The sequence below is a fragment of the Arachis ipaensis genome, chromosome B10 (genome assembly GCF_059453495.1).
Source record: "Arachis ipaensis isolate K30076 ecotype BB chromosome B10, ASM5945349v1, whole genome shotgun sequence".
Taxonomy (NCBI): domain Eukaryota; kingdom Viridiplantae; phylum Streptophyta; class Magnoliopsida; order Fabales; family Fabaceae; genus Arachis; species Arachis ipaensis.
Window position 1 is genome coordinate 50,161,168 of NC_142435.1, and position 13,073 is coordinate 50,174,240.

The 13,073-nt window shown below is 38.3% G+C and overlaps 1 non-coding gene across 1 annotated transcript; it reads left to right on the forward strand.

The window, feature by feature from the left end:
* Nucleotides 1–8,026: 8,026 nt before the first annotated feature.
* LOC148579996 (small nucleolar RNA R71) lies at nt 8,027–8,133 on the forward strand. The gene has a single exon (XR_015896981.1). It is a non-coding gene; the product is annotated as a small nucleolar RNA R71 (small nucleolar RNA).
* Nucleotides 8,134–13,073: the final 4,940 nt, after the last annotated feature.

Consider the following 13,073-nt stretch of genomic DNA (forward strand, 5'->3'; position numbering starts at 1 on the left):
TCAGAGTCCTTTCAGGTTCAGGATCAGTTTCAACAAGAATGTCTTTATCCCTGTTTCTGCTCATATGAAAAAGAAGAGAACAGAAAAAAAGAGGAATCCTCTATGTCACAGTATATAGATTCCTTTATGTGAGTAGAAGAATAGAAGAATGGAAGAATGAGGTAGAGAGAAAATGAAGAGAATTCGAACACAGAGAGAGGGAGAAGGTTCAAATTTTAAGAAGAGAAGTGTTAGTAAATAAATAAAATAAACAGAAAGAGATGATAGAGAGAAGAAATTTGAATTTAAAAAGAGGGAGAAGAAAAATATTTTTATTTTTATTTAATTAATTAAGTTAGAATTCGAAAATTAAGAAAAGAAATAAAAGTAATATGAAAACTAAATAAATTAATTAATTAAAAAGAATTTTGAAAAAGTTGTTAGTTAGTTTTCGAAATTAAAGAGAGAGAAAAGTATTTAAGTGATTTTGAAAAAGATGAGAAATAGTAAACTTTTAAAATAAAAAAAAGTCAAGTAGTTAATTGAAAAAGCTAAAAAATAGTAAACTTTTAAAATTAAAAAAAATTAAGTGGTTAATTGAAAAAGATTTGAAAATCAATTTTGAAAAGATAAGAAGTTAGAAAAGATTTTGAAATTGAATTTTGAAAAAGATATGATTTGAAATTTATTTTGAAAAAGATTAAAAAGGGAATTAAAAAGATTTGATTTTTGAAATTAAAGTTGATGACTTGACTAAAAAGAAACTAAAAGATATGATTCTTAGAATTTAAAGATTGAACCTTTCTTAATAGGCAAGTAACAACTTAAAATTTTTTACTCAAAACATTAAATGTTAGCAATAATTTCAAAAATATGAAATAAAGTTAAGAAAAAGATTTTGAAAATTAATTTTGGAGAATTTTCAAAAAACATGAAAGAAAAATGAAAAAGATTTGATTTTGAAAAAGATTTGAAAAGATAGAATTTTTTTAATTTGAAATTTTGACTTGACTAACAAGAAACAACTAAAATTTAAAACTTTTGACTAAATCAACCCAAAATTTCGAAATTTATGAGTAAAATAAGGGAAAGATATTATTTTTTATTTTTTTGAATTAATGAAGGAAGAGAAAAACTACTGAATGACACATGACATAAAAATTTAAGATCAAAACAAGTAATGCATGCAAGAACACTTTGAATGTCAAGATGAACACCAAGAACACTTTGAAGATCATGATGAACATCAAGAACATATTTTTGAAAATTTTTTAGAAAGGAAACACATGCAAGACACCAAACTTAAAAATTTTTAAACTTTAGACACTACTAATTCAAAAATGCATATGAAAAATAAGAAAAGACACAAAACAAGAAAATTTAAAGATCAAACAAGGGAAATCATCAAGAACAACTTGAAGATCAAGAAAGAACACATGCATGAATTTTCAAAAATTTAAAGAAAAATTAAAAAGATGCAATTGACACCAAACTTATAATTTGACAGTAGACTCAAACAAGAAACACAAAATTTTTGGTTTTTATGGTTTTATTGATTTTTTTGTATTTTTCGAAATTATTTTGGAAAAAGAAAATAAAGAAATTCAAAACTTTTAATAAGAATTCCAGGATTCTGGTAATGTTAGTCTAAAGCTTCGGTCCAAAAGATTAGACATGGCTAATGGCTAGCCAAGCTTCAGCATACAAATATAGACATGTCCTTTCTACAATGGAAAGTAGAAACCTTGGTCCAAAAGATTAGACATGGCTTAACAGCCAGCTAGGTTCCAACATATCTCATGAAGCTCTAGTATTCATTCTTAAAAACTCTGAAGAACACATTTTTTTTTTGAATTTTTTGAAATTAAAAATAAAAATCTTAAACATAAAATAAAATTACCTAATATAAGCAACAAGATGAACCGTCAGTTATCTAAACTCAATGATGCGGGTGGAAACTGTCTCTCAACAAATTTCCTTCGGCAAGTGTACCGAATTTGTCGTCAAGTAAAAACTCACAATAGAGTGAGGTCGAATCCCACAGGGATTGATTGATCAAGCAACTTTAATTAGAAGAATGTTCTAGTTGAGCGAATGCAGAATTTGGGTTGAGAGTTACAGAAAATAAAATGGCGGGAATGTAAATAAAAGAAAAGTAAATGCTAGAATTAAAGGACTGGAAGTAAATGACTGAAAGTAAATTGCAGAATTGTAAATGGGAATGGGGAATTTGCTCATAAGAGTAAATGGCAGAAATTAAAGAGAATGGGTAAGATCAGAGATGGGGAGTTCATTGGGCTTAGGAGATATTGCAACCCTCCGGATCAAGTTCATTTTCATCTCTTCCTCAATCAATGCACTCATTGATCTCCTTGGCAATCTTAATTGATTGAATTACAAATTCAATCTCTCAAATCTTGATCAATAGCCAATTCCTTAGTCAATTGCTCATGAGAAGAGATGAAGTATGGTCACTGATTATACCACATGCATTTCCCAAATCAAGTATTGAGAGGGTTATAGTCACATACCCATCCAAACCCAATTTGGTCCAGCATGAGAAAGCATTTCTAGCTTGATCTCTTCATTCCTCTTTCAAGGTTCAGAAGAGATCCAAGTTTGAATAGCTTCTTTTCCAAGATAAATACCCAATTGGATGAAGATCGAAAGCTTTCAAGTAAAATCAAGAGAAAAGATAGAAGAAAAATAATGAAAACTAGTATTGATCCATCAAATTACAACAGAGCTCCCTAACCCAATGAAAGGGGTTTAGTTGTTCATAGCTCTAGAAAATGAAAACAAAGATGGAGAATACATCATAAAACTAGAAAATGCAGAGAAGGTAAAATACAGAGAGTAATTCTCTTTTCCAACTTTTTCAGAACTCCTCAACAATTCAAAGCTACTCCTATATATACTACTTTTCTCAGCTTCTAGTTGGCTCTTCAAGTCTTGGGCCTTTGGATCTTGATTTTGAAGCAGTTCTCTTCTTCATTTGGGCTTGGCTTTACTTGCAGAGAGAAAGTGTGAAGTGGGCAGAGACTTTAGCTCAGGACGTTAGGGGTGTTAACGTTTAGTGAAAATATGAGTTCGAGAACGTTAGTGACAATCAACTTTCTCACTAACGTTCCTAAGTAAAAGCCATGTTAACTTCAATGTTAGTGGCACAAACGTTGCCACTAACATTGCCTCTAAGTCCTTCGCACACGTTATTGAGACTTAATATTCCCAATAACTTTGAAAAGCCCCCTTTGTTCCCACGTTAGAGCCCACGTTAACTCAGTTAACGTGGCTCTTTAACGTGGGCTTGCCATCCTTCGAGAAAGTAAGTGACATTCAATATTGTCACTAACGTTCCAAGGTGCCCCTATGTCTCACGTTAGAGTCCACGTTAACTAGGTTAACGTGGCTTCTAACGTGGCCATGCTTAGCCATCCCCAACGTTAGTGACAATGTTGAATGTCACTAACGTTGGTGTTTCTTTCACTCATCAACGTTAGCTTCCACGTTAACTAAGTTACTAAGTTAACATGGAAGTTAACGTGGCTCCTTGGGGGGTTGTGTGGTTGCTTCCAACGTTAGTGACAATGTTGGGTGTCACTAACGTTGTCGACCACTCTTGCTTCTTACGTTAGCTCCCACGTTAACCAAGTTAACGTGGGAGTTAACGTGGTATGTTTCTCGTTAGGCCAACGTTAGTGACAATGTTGAATGTCACTAACGTTGGCGTTTCTCCCCCCTTCTAACGTTAGAGGCCACGTTAACTAAGTTAACGTGGACTCTAACGTGGCCACTTATGAGCATTTGCCAACGTTAGTGACAATGTTAAGTGTCACTAACGTTGGCTCAACTTCCCCTCTCCACTTTAGAGTTCTCGTTAACTTAGTTAACGTGACTCTTAACGTGGTCAATGATGGCTTCGAGAGCGTTATTGGCAATCACTTTTCTCATTAACTTTGCAAGTTACCTTCCATTCCTTGCTTCCTTTGCTCCTGAAATCAAGCAATAGAGCGCATCAAAGTTCTAGTCCAAGTCATGGGCAATGCAGCATATAATTTGTCACTAAACTCATGCAAAATCCTCATGAAATAATGTAAAATGCACAATGTATGCTTGAATCAAGGTGTAAGTGAATATCTACCCAAAACTAGCTTATTTCCTAAGGGAATGCATGAAACTAGCCTAAAAACAGTAAAGAAAAGGTCAGTGAAACTGGCCAAGATGCCCTGGCATCACAACACCAAACTTAAAGCTTGCTTGTCCCTAAGCAAGTACTAGAACAAGAGAATGATGAATGGAATGCCAAGAGAGATAAGTCATTCTTGTGGAAGTCATATCACTGATTTTATGGTGGTTTCATGCATAGCAACTTAGGTTCATTCCTTTACTGGCTTTCAGACCTTTATCATGTCCTAAAATACTCACCTTGCTTACATCCCATGAGACTTTTATTCATTGATCCCTTTATTGTCATTTCAGAGCTTATTGGTGTTCTTAGGCTAAGTGCTCTGTAAGGGGGCAACTTTTTAAGATAAGCTTTCAGCCAACACTCCCGAACCAGTTGGTTCAAGGTGCTAGGTGTTGAAGCACCCCTAAGGACTTACTCCCTCAAGTCTCTCCCCCATACATACACACCACAGGCATATGGTTCATTTATTTTCCTTCTTGAGACCTTGGTGTCCAGCACTTCTTTGGGTTACTAAATGCTCTGTGGTGAGGGTTACTCTTGATAATGGACTTTCAGCTGATAATCCCGGGTTAGTTAACCCAAGTTACCAAGTGATAAAGCACCCCTAAGAGTTTATTCATCCAAGTAGATCCCTCACATAGGAACACCACAGACACATATCTTAAGATCAGAACCATTGGTGCCTAGCCTTATTGCTTACTCTTTTTCTTTTGTTTTTCCACTTTCATTATTCTTTTCTCTTTCTCTTATTAGGATCTTGTCATATAGTTAGTCTCATGAGTATATTCAAAGCAAAGTATTCAGGCCAGATAGTTGTCATCCCACCTTATGGTTGAACCAACTTAGCTAACTTATGATCATACCACAAACTCATGAATGTACTCCATAGTATGAACTCTACTCTGGTCTTTTGAAACATAAACATTCTCTCTTCATTTGATTTAAAGGGACAAGCATACAAGTAAGTTAAGGAGGATGCAGTGACATAAAGACTAGCACACATACACCTATTCAGAAAGAAAACTAAAAAGACAGAATTTAAAAAGATTTAAACTAACATGGAAGCATGTTCTATTTCATACAAGATCTTCCTTATTTAAAGCATAGAAAATGATGGACTAAAAAGAACTCCACCACCTGTCATTCATGTGGATGCCCATGCTCCCATCCTTGCTTGTCCTCATTGTGTCTCTCTTGAGTGCTTGTACTTCCACTTCCCTTGCCTTTTCCAAGCAGTTTCTTCCAGAAGCTAGTATCTTCCATCTTCTTCTTTAGTGCTTCTTTCTGCTGTTTCACCTTCCCTTTATGGTGTCCGCTCCTTCTTTGTTTAGTTGTCTAATCCATCCCTTTTAATGCTTCTTTTCTTTTCCTATAAAGATAACATAAGGAAAGTGAGACATAATATCAAAAAGACAATTTAGCCTTTACGGCTATATTAACTAACTAAGTGTGTGTCCCTTTATGCATTTTGGTGGCACCATGGGGTGACACCAAACTTAGTTTGAAGCATTGTGATGAAAAGTTTTGTTCAAAGCTCCCAAGACTAGCATGCATCTTGGTTTGCTTTGAACACCAAACTTGTTCCTCACTATATACTGTACAATAAGGACTTCACCAAGTTTGGGTTGGAATTTATGAATATTGCTTTTTTTTACTATTTTCTAAAAACATATAAAGCATGGGTTGCCTCCCATGAAGCGCTTCTTTAGCGTCACTAGCTTGACGTTTTTCCCTCATCAGGGTGGTTGGTAGTGCTTAAAGTCCTCCCCTCTTGCTGTGGGCTTATATCCATTGGTTGGATCAATGATCTCCACATGTTCCAGGGAAAGAACTCTGTTGATAGTGAAGACCTTAGGTAACTGAGATGGTATAGTGGGGAGATTAGGGGGAATATCTGGGAAGTAAGCTGAGACAACTCTATCCCCTGGAGAGAAGTCTTCCGTAGGGATCTTCTTGTTCCTCCACCTCCTTGGTACCTTCTTCTTTGTTTCTTTTGAGGTTGCCTTCCCCTCGGTGACCTCTTTTTCTAAAGGAGTTGTGATGCTGTCTTTACCTGCCTCTAGAGGTTTAGGTTCCTCCAATTTTTCCTTGAGCTGTGGCAATTGCTGTTTTCCTTGTTTATCAATTAAGGGGATCTCAGAATGAACTGGCTGTGCTTCAGTGCTTGTCTCCTCTTTCAGTGTCTCATTGTCATTTGTGCTTAGTTCCTTGTCCTCTTGATCTGTTTCTTGTGAGAGTTTGAAAACATTGAAGCTGAGTCGTTCATCATGGATTCTCAATATTACCTCCCCTTTCTCTACATCGATAAGTGCTCTGGCCGTAGCTAGGAATGGTCTTCCCAATATGATTGGGTGAGTGTGACTCTCTTCCATGTCCAGGATGACAAAGTCTATTGGGAGAAAGTATTTCCCAACCTTTAGCAACACATTTTCCACCACTCCTATTGCTTGCTTTTGAGTTTTGTCAGCCAGTCTGATGATTACATCTGTGGGCATTATCTCATTGATCTGCAGCCTCTTCACCAGGGATAAGGGCAGTAAGTTGATGCTGGCCCCCAAATCACATAGTGCTCTATCAAACATAGTTTCACCTATGGCACAAGGGATGTGAAAACTCCCTGGGTCTCTTCTTTTTGTAGGCAACTCGGGTTGATTAAGGGCACTACATTCCTTGTTCATCACTATAGTCTGGCCTCCTTTGAGTGAGCTTTTCCTGGGAAGAAGTTCCTTCATATACTTGATGAATGCAGGAATTTGTTGAATTACCTTGATAAATGGTATGTTTACATGCAGAGATGCAAACAAGTCTAGGAACCTTGAGTATATTCTCTTTCCCACAGCACCATTGAGCAGTTGAGGGAAGGGTGCATAGAGCTTCAGCAGCTCTTGTTGTGAGATTTCTGGTTCTTGGTGATCTCTATCCTCCTCCTTTGTTGAGTTGTCTTCAGGTTGTTCAAAAAGTTTGCCTTGCTTGTCTTCAGTCTCTTGATCACTTGTAGTGACCATTTTGCAATCTTCCCATCTTACTTTCTTTGCTTCTCCTTTGGGGTTTTTCTCCGTGTCACTTGGGAAGCTATCGGTAGGTTTGGGAATCTTCTCAGCTAAACATCCCACCTGGAATTCCAGCTTCCTAATGGTCTCTCCCTGGTTCTTAATACTGGCTCGCACCTCCTCTTTGAACACCTTATTTTCTTGAATCTCTTGGCATATTCCTTCAAGTAAGGTTTCAATCTTAGAGAGCTTGTCATCAATTGATGGTTGATTCGGAGCAGATGTGCTGTTTTGGTTTTGATAGGCGTGTGGAGAGGTGTTGTTGTCGGGGTGTTGAGATGTCCTCTGTGTGAATTATTGGTGAGCTGCATTGTTGTTGGAGTTGTAACATCTCTGGTCTTGGTTTTGATCTTGCTGACTTTCCCACCGAAAGTTTGGGTGGTTTCTCCATCCAGAGTTGTAGGTCTTGGAGTATGGATCATAGTTTTGCCTTGGTGAATTTCCAATGTAGTTGGCTTGCTCCTGACTACCCTCTGCTTCTTCATTCACTTCTTCTTGGGTTGTTGATGAAGTGGAGATTGCTGCTACTTGGTTCCTCTCCATCTTCTTGGTGAGGTCAGCCAGCTGCTGGGTAATGAGCTTGTTTTGGGCCAACAGAGCATCTACATTGTTTAGCTCCATTACTCCTCTTGTGTTCCCTCTTTCGGAAGCATAGAAGTAGTCGTTCTCTGCTACTGTTTCAATAACATCTATGGCTTCTTCAATATTCTTCTTCTTGTTCAAAGATCCTCCGGATGAATGGTCTACGGCCTTCTTTGACTCATAAGAGAGCCCTTCATAGAAAATGTGCAGCTGCACCCATTCGTTGAACATATCTGGTGGGCACCTCCTTGTTAGGTCTTTAAACCTCTCCCATGCTTCATATAGAGTCTCACCATCTTGTTGCCTGAAAGTTTGGACCTCAGCTCTCAGCCTATTGATTCGTTGAGGAGGGTAAAATCTTGCTAAGAATTTGTTCACCACGTCTTCCCAAGTTGGCAAGCTTTCCCTTGGGAAAGATTTCAGCCACTTGGCTGCCTTGTCCCTGAGTGAGAATGGAAATAAGAGCAGTCTATAGGCGTCAGGATGAACACCATCAGGAAGGTGGTTAAATGTTGATTGGGATCTTCTTGAACACCTCCTTCAAACGAACAGTTGTTCTGAACAAGGGTGATGAGCTGTGGTTTAAGTTCAAAGTTGTTGGCATGGATTGTTGGCTTTTGGATGCTACTTCCACAATTCCCTAGGTTTGGATTGATGTAAGAGCCCAAAACTCTTCTATCCTCCCCAGCATGATTTGCTCTACCTCCTCCCCCATGGTTGTGATCCTCTTCTTCATGATGGTTTTCCATGTTGTCTTCCATGTTTGGTTCAAAGAATTCCTCTTCTTCCTCAGCACCAACCACTATCTTTCCTCTTGCCTCCCTCCTTAATCTAAGGAAGGTCCTCTCAGGTTCAGAATCGAAGGAAGTTGAAGCCCCGCTTCTTCTCCCTGTCATACAACCATCAAGTGCAAACAAGAAAAGATAGGTGCAGAAAGTATTTTTGTCAGAATTACTGTTAGTTGTGGGTGATGCAATATATCAAACAGTTAGTGGGTTAGCAAACAGAATTGAAAATAACAAAGTAAAACAAAAGAGTAGATGGGGAAGGGAAGAAGTTTAACTAAAACAGAAAGTAAATCACTCAAACAAAAAATGAAATTCACAAAATAAAATGCTCAATCTAGTGATCTTCCAATTTAATCATTGTGGATGCACAATCAATCCTCGGCAACGGCGCCATAAACTTGATGCGGGTGGAAACTGTCTCTCAACAAATTTCCTTCGGCAAGTGTACCGAATTTGTCGTCAAGTAAAAACTCACAATAGAGTGAGGTCGAATCCCACAGGGATTGATTGATCAAGCAACTTTAATTAGAAGAATGTTCTAGTTGAGCGAATCCAGAATTTGGGTTGAGAGTTGCAGAAAATAAAATGGCGGGAATGTAAATAAAAGAAAAGTAAATGCTAGAATTAAAGGACTGGAAGTAAATGACTGAAAGTAAATTGTAGAATTGTAAATGGGAATGGGGGATTTGCTCATAAGAGTAAATGGCAGAAATTAAAGAGAATGGGTAAGATCAGAGATGGGGAGTTCATTGGGCTTAGGAGATATTGCAACCCTCCGGATCAAGTTTATTTTCATCTCTTCCTCAATCAATGCACTCATTGATCTCCTTGGCAATCTTAATTGATTGAATTACAAATTCAATCTCTCAAATCTTGATCAATAGCCAATTCCTTGGTCAATTGCTCATGAGAAGAGATGAAGTATGGTCACTGATTATACCACATGCATTTCCCAAATCAAGTATTGAGAGGGTTATAGTCACATACCCATCCAAACCCAATTTGGTCCAGCATGAGAAAGCATTTCTAGCTTGATCTCTTCATTCCTCTTTCAAGGTTCAGAAGAGATCCAAGTTTGAATAGCTTCTTTTCCAAGATAAATACCCAATTGGATGAAGATCGAAAGCTTTCAAGTAAAATCAAGAGAAAAGATAGAAGAAAAATAATGAGAACTAGTATTGATCCATCAAATTACAACAGAGCTCCCTAACCCAATGAAAGGGGTTTAGTTGTTCATAGCTCTAGAAAATGAAAACAAAGATGGAGAATACATCATAAAACTAGAAAATGCAGAGAAGGTAAAATACAGAGAGTAATTCTCTTTTCCAACTTTTTCAGAACTCCTCAATAATTCAAAGCTACTCCTATATATACTACTTTTCTCAGCTTCTAGTTGGCTCTTCAAGTCTTGGGCCTTTGGATCTTGAGTTTGAAGCAGTTCTCTTCTTCATTTGGGCTTGGCTTTACTTGCAGAGAGAAAGTGTGAAGTGGGCAGAGACTTTAGCTCAGGACGTTAGGGGTGTTAACGTTTAGTGAAAATATGAGTTCGAGAACGTTAGTGACAATCAACTTTCTCACTAACGTTCCTAAGTAAAGTTGCCTCTAAGTCCTTCGCACACGTTAACTTCAACGTTAGTGGCACAAACGTTGCCACTACCGTTGCCTCTAAGTCCTTCGCACACGTTATTGAGACTTAACATTCCCAATAACTTTGAAAAGCCCCCTTTGTTCCACGTTAGAGCCCTAGTTAACTCAGTTAACGTGGCCCTTTAACGTGGGCTTGACATCCTTCGAGAACGTTAGTGACATTCAACATTGTCACTAACGTTCCAAGGTGCCCCTATGTCTCACGTTAGAGTCCACGTTGCTTAGCCATCCCAACGTTAGTGACAATGTTGAATGTCACTAACGTTGGTGTTTCTTTCACTCATCAACGTTAGCTTCCACGTTAACGTGGCTCCTTGCGGGGTTGTGTGGTTGCTTCCAACGTTAGTGACAAGGTTGGGTGTCACTAACGTTGTCAACCACTCTTGCTTCTTACGTTTATGTTTCTCCTTAGGCCAACGTTAGTGACAATGTTGAATGTCACTAATGTTGGCGTTTCTCCCCCCTTCTAACGTTAGAGGCCACGTTAACTAAGTTAACATGGACTCTAACGTGGCCACTTATGAGCATTTGCCAACGTTAGTGACAATGTTAAGTGTCACTAACGTTGGCTCAACTTCCCCTCTCCACTTTAGAGTTCTCGTTAACTTAGTTAACGTGACTCTTAACGTGGTCAATGATGGCTTCGAGAGCGTTATTGGCAATCACTTTTCTCATTAACTTTGCAAGTTACCTCCCATTCCTTGCTTCCTTTGGTCCCGAAATCAAGCAATAGAGCGCATCAAAGTTCTAGTCCAAGTCATGGGCAATGCAGCATATAATTTGTCACTAAACTCATGCAAAATCCTCATGAAATAATATAAAATGCACAATGTATGCTTGAATCAAGGTGTAAGTGAATATCTACCCAAAACTAGCTTATTTCCTAAGGGAATACATGAAACTAGCCTAAAAACAGTAAAGAAAAGGTCAGTGAAACTGGCCAAGATTACCTGGCATCACTCAAACAATCCCCGGCAAAGGCGCCAAAAACTTGGTGCACGAAATTGTGATTCACACTTTTCACAACTCCGCACAACTAACCAGCAAGTTGACTAGGTCGTCCAAGTAATACCTTACGTGAGTAAGGGTCGATTCCGCAGAGATTGTCAGCTTGAAGCAAGCTATGGTCATCTTGTAAATCTTAGTCAGGCGGATTCAAATGGTTATGAGGTTTTGATAATTAAAAGATAAATAAAATATAAAATAAAGATAAAGGTACTTATGTAATTCACTAGTGGGAATTTCAGATAAGCGTTTGGAGATGCTTTGTTGCTTCTAAACCTCTGCTTTTCTATTGTCTTCTTCCAACCATGCGTGTGATGAGCGGATATTTTATACGCTTTTTGGGGTTAATTTCATATAGTTTTTAGTATGATTTGGTTAGTTTTTAGTATATTTTCATTAGTTTTTAGGAAAAATTCATATTTTTGGACTTTACTATGAGTTTGTGTGTTTTTCTGTAATTCAGGTATTTTCTGGCTGAAATTGAGGGAGCTGAGTAAAAATCTGATTCAGGCTGAAAAAGGACTGCTGATGCTGTTGGATTCTGACCTCTCAGCACTCGGAATGGATTTTCAGGAGCTACAAGAGTCCAATTGGCGCGCTTCCAATTGCGTTGAAAAGTAGACATCCAGGGCTTTCCAGAAATATATAATAGTCCATACTTTGCTCAAGGATAGATGACGTAAACTGGCGTTCAACGCCAGTTCCATGTTGCAGTCTGGCGTCCAGCGTCAGAAACAGGTTACAAGTTGGAGTTCAACGCCAGAAACAGGTTACAACCTGGCGTTGAACGCCCAAAACAGCCCAAGCACGTGAGAGGCTTAAGTCTCAGCCCCAGCACACACCAAGTGGGCTCCAGAAGTGGATTTCTGCACTATCTATCATAGTTTACTCATTTTCTGTAAACCTAGGTTACTAGTTTAGTATTTAAACAACTTTTAGAAATTTATTTTGTACCTCATGACATTTTAGATCTGAACTTTGTAATCTCTGACGGCATGAGTCTCTAAACTCCATTGTTGGGGGGTGAGGAGCTCTGCTATATTTCGATAAATTAATGCAACTATTTCTGTTTTCCATTCAAACATGCGTGTTCCTATCTAAGATATTCATTCACGCTTAATTATAGAGAAGGTGATGATCCGTGACACTCATCACCTTCCTCAATCCATGAACGTGTGTCTGACAACCACCTTCCTCAATCCTTGTCTGTGGTATTCCGAGTAGGATTCTGGGATTGGATGGCTGTGACGAGCTTCAAACTCGCGAGTGTTGGGCGTAGTGACAGACGCAAAAGGATCAATGGATCCTATTCCAGCATGATTAGCCATGTAGTGACAGCGCATGTAGACCCTTTTCACTGAGAGGATGGATGGTAGCCATTGACAACGGTGATCCACCAACACACAACTTGCCATGGAAGGAACTTTGCACTTTTGCATGCATGAATGAAGAGGAATACAAGAGAAAAGCTAAAATTCAGAAGACAAAGCATCTCCAAAACCCCAACACATTCTCCATTACTGCATAACAAGTAACCTTTAATTCATGCTTTCTTGTTCATTTGCAAGTCAACTGATAACCACAAATTAATATCCTGACTAAGAGTTACAAGATAACCATAGCTTGCTTCAAACCAACAATCTCCGTGGGATCGACCCTTACTCACGTAAGGTATTACTTGGACGACCCAGTGCACTTGCTGGTTAGTGGTACGAGTTGTGAAAAGTGTGATTCACAATTTGTGCACCAAGTTTTTGGCGCCGTTGCCGGGGATTGTTCGAGTTTGGAAAACTGACGGTTTATTTTGTTGCTTAGATTAGTAAAAATTTTTCT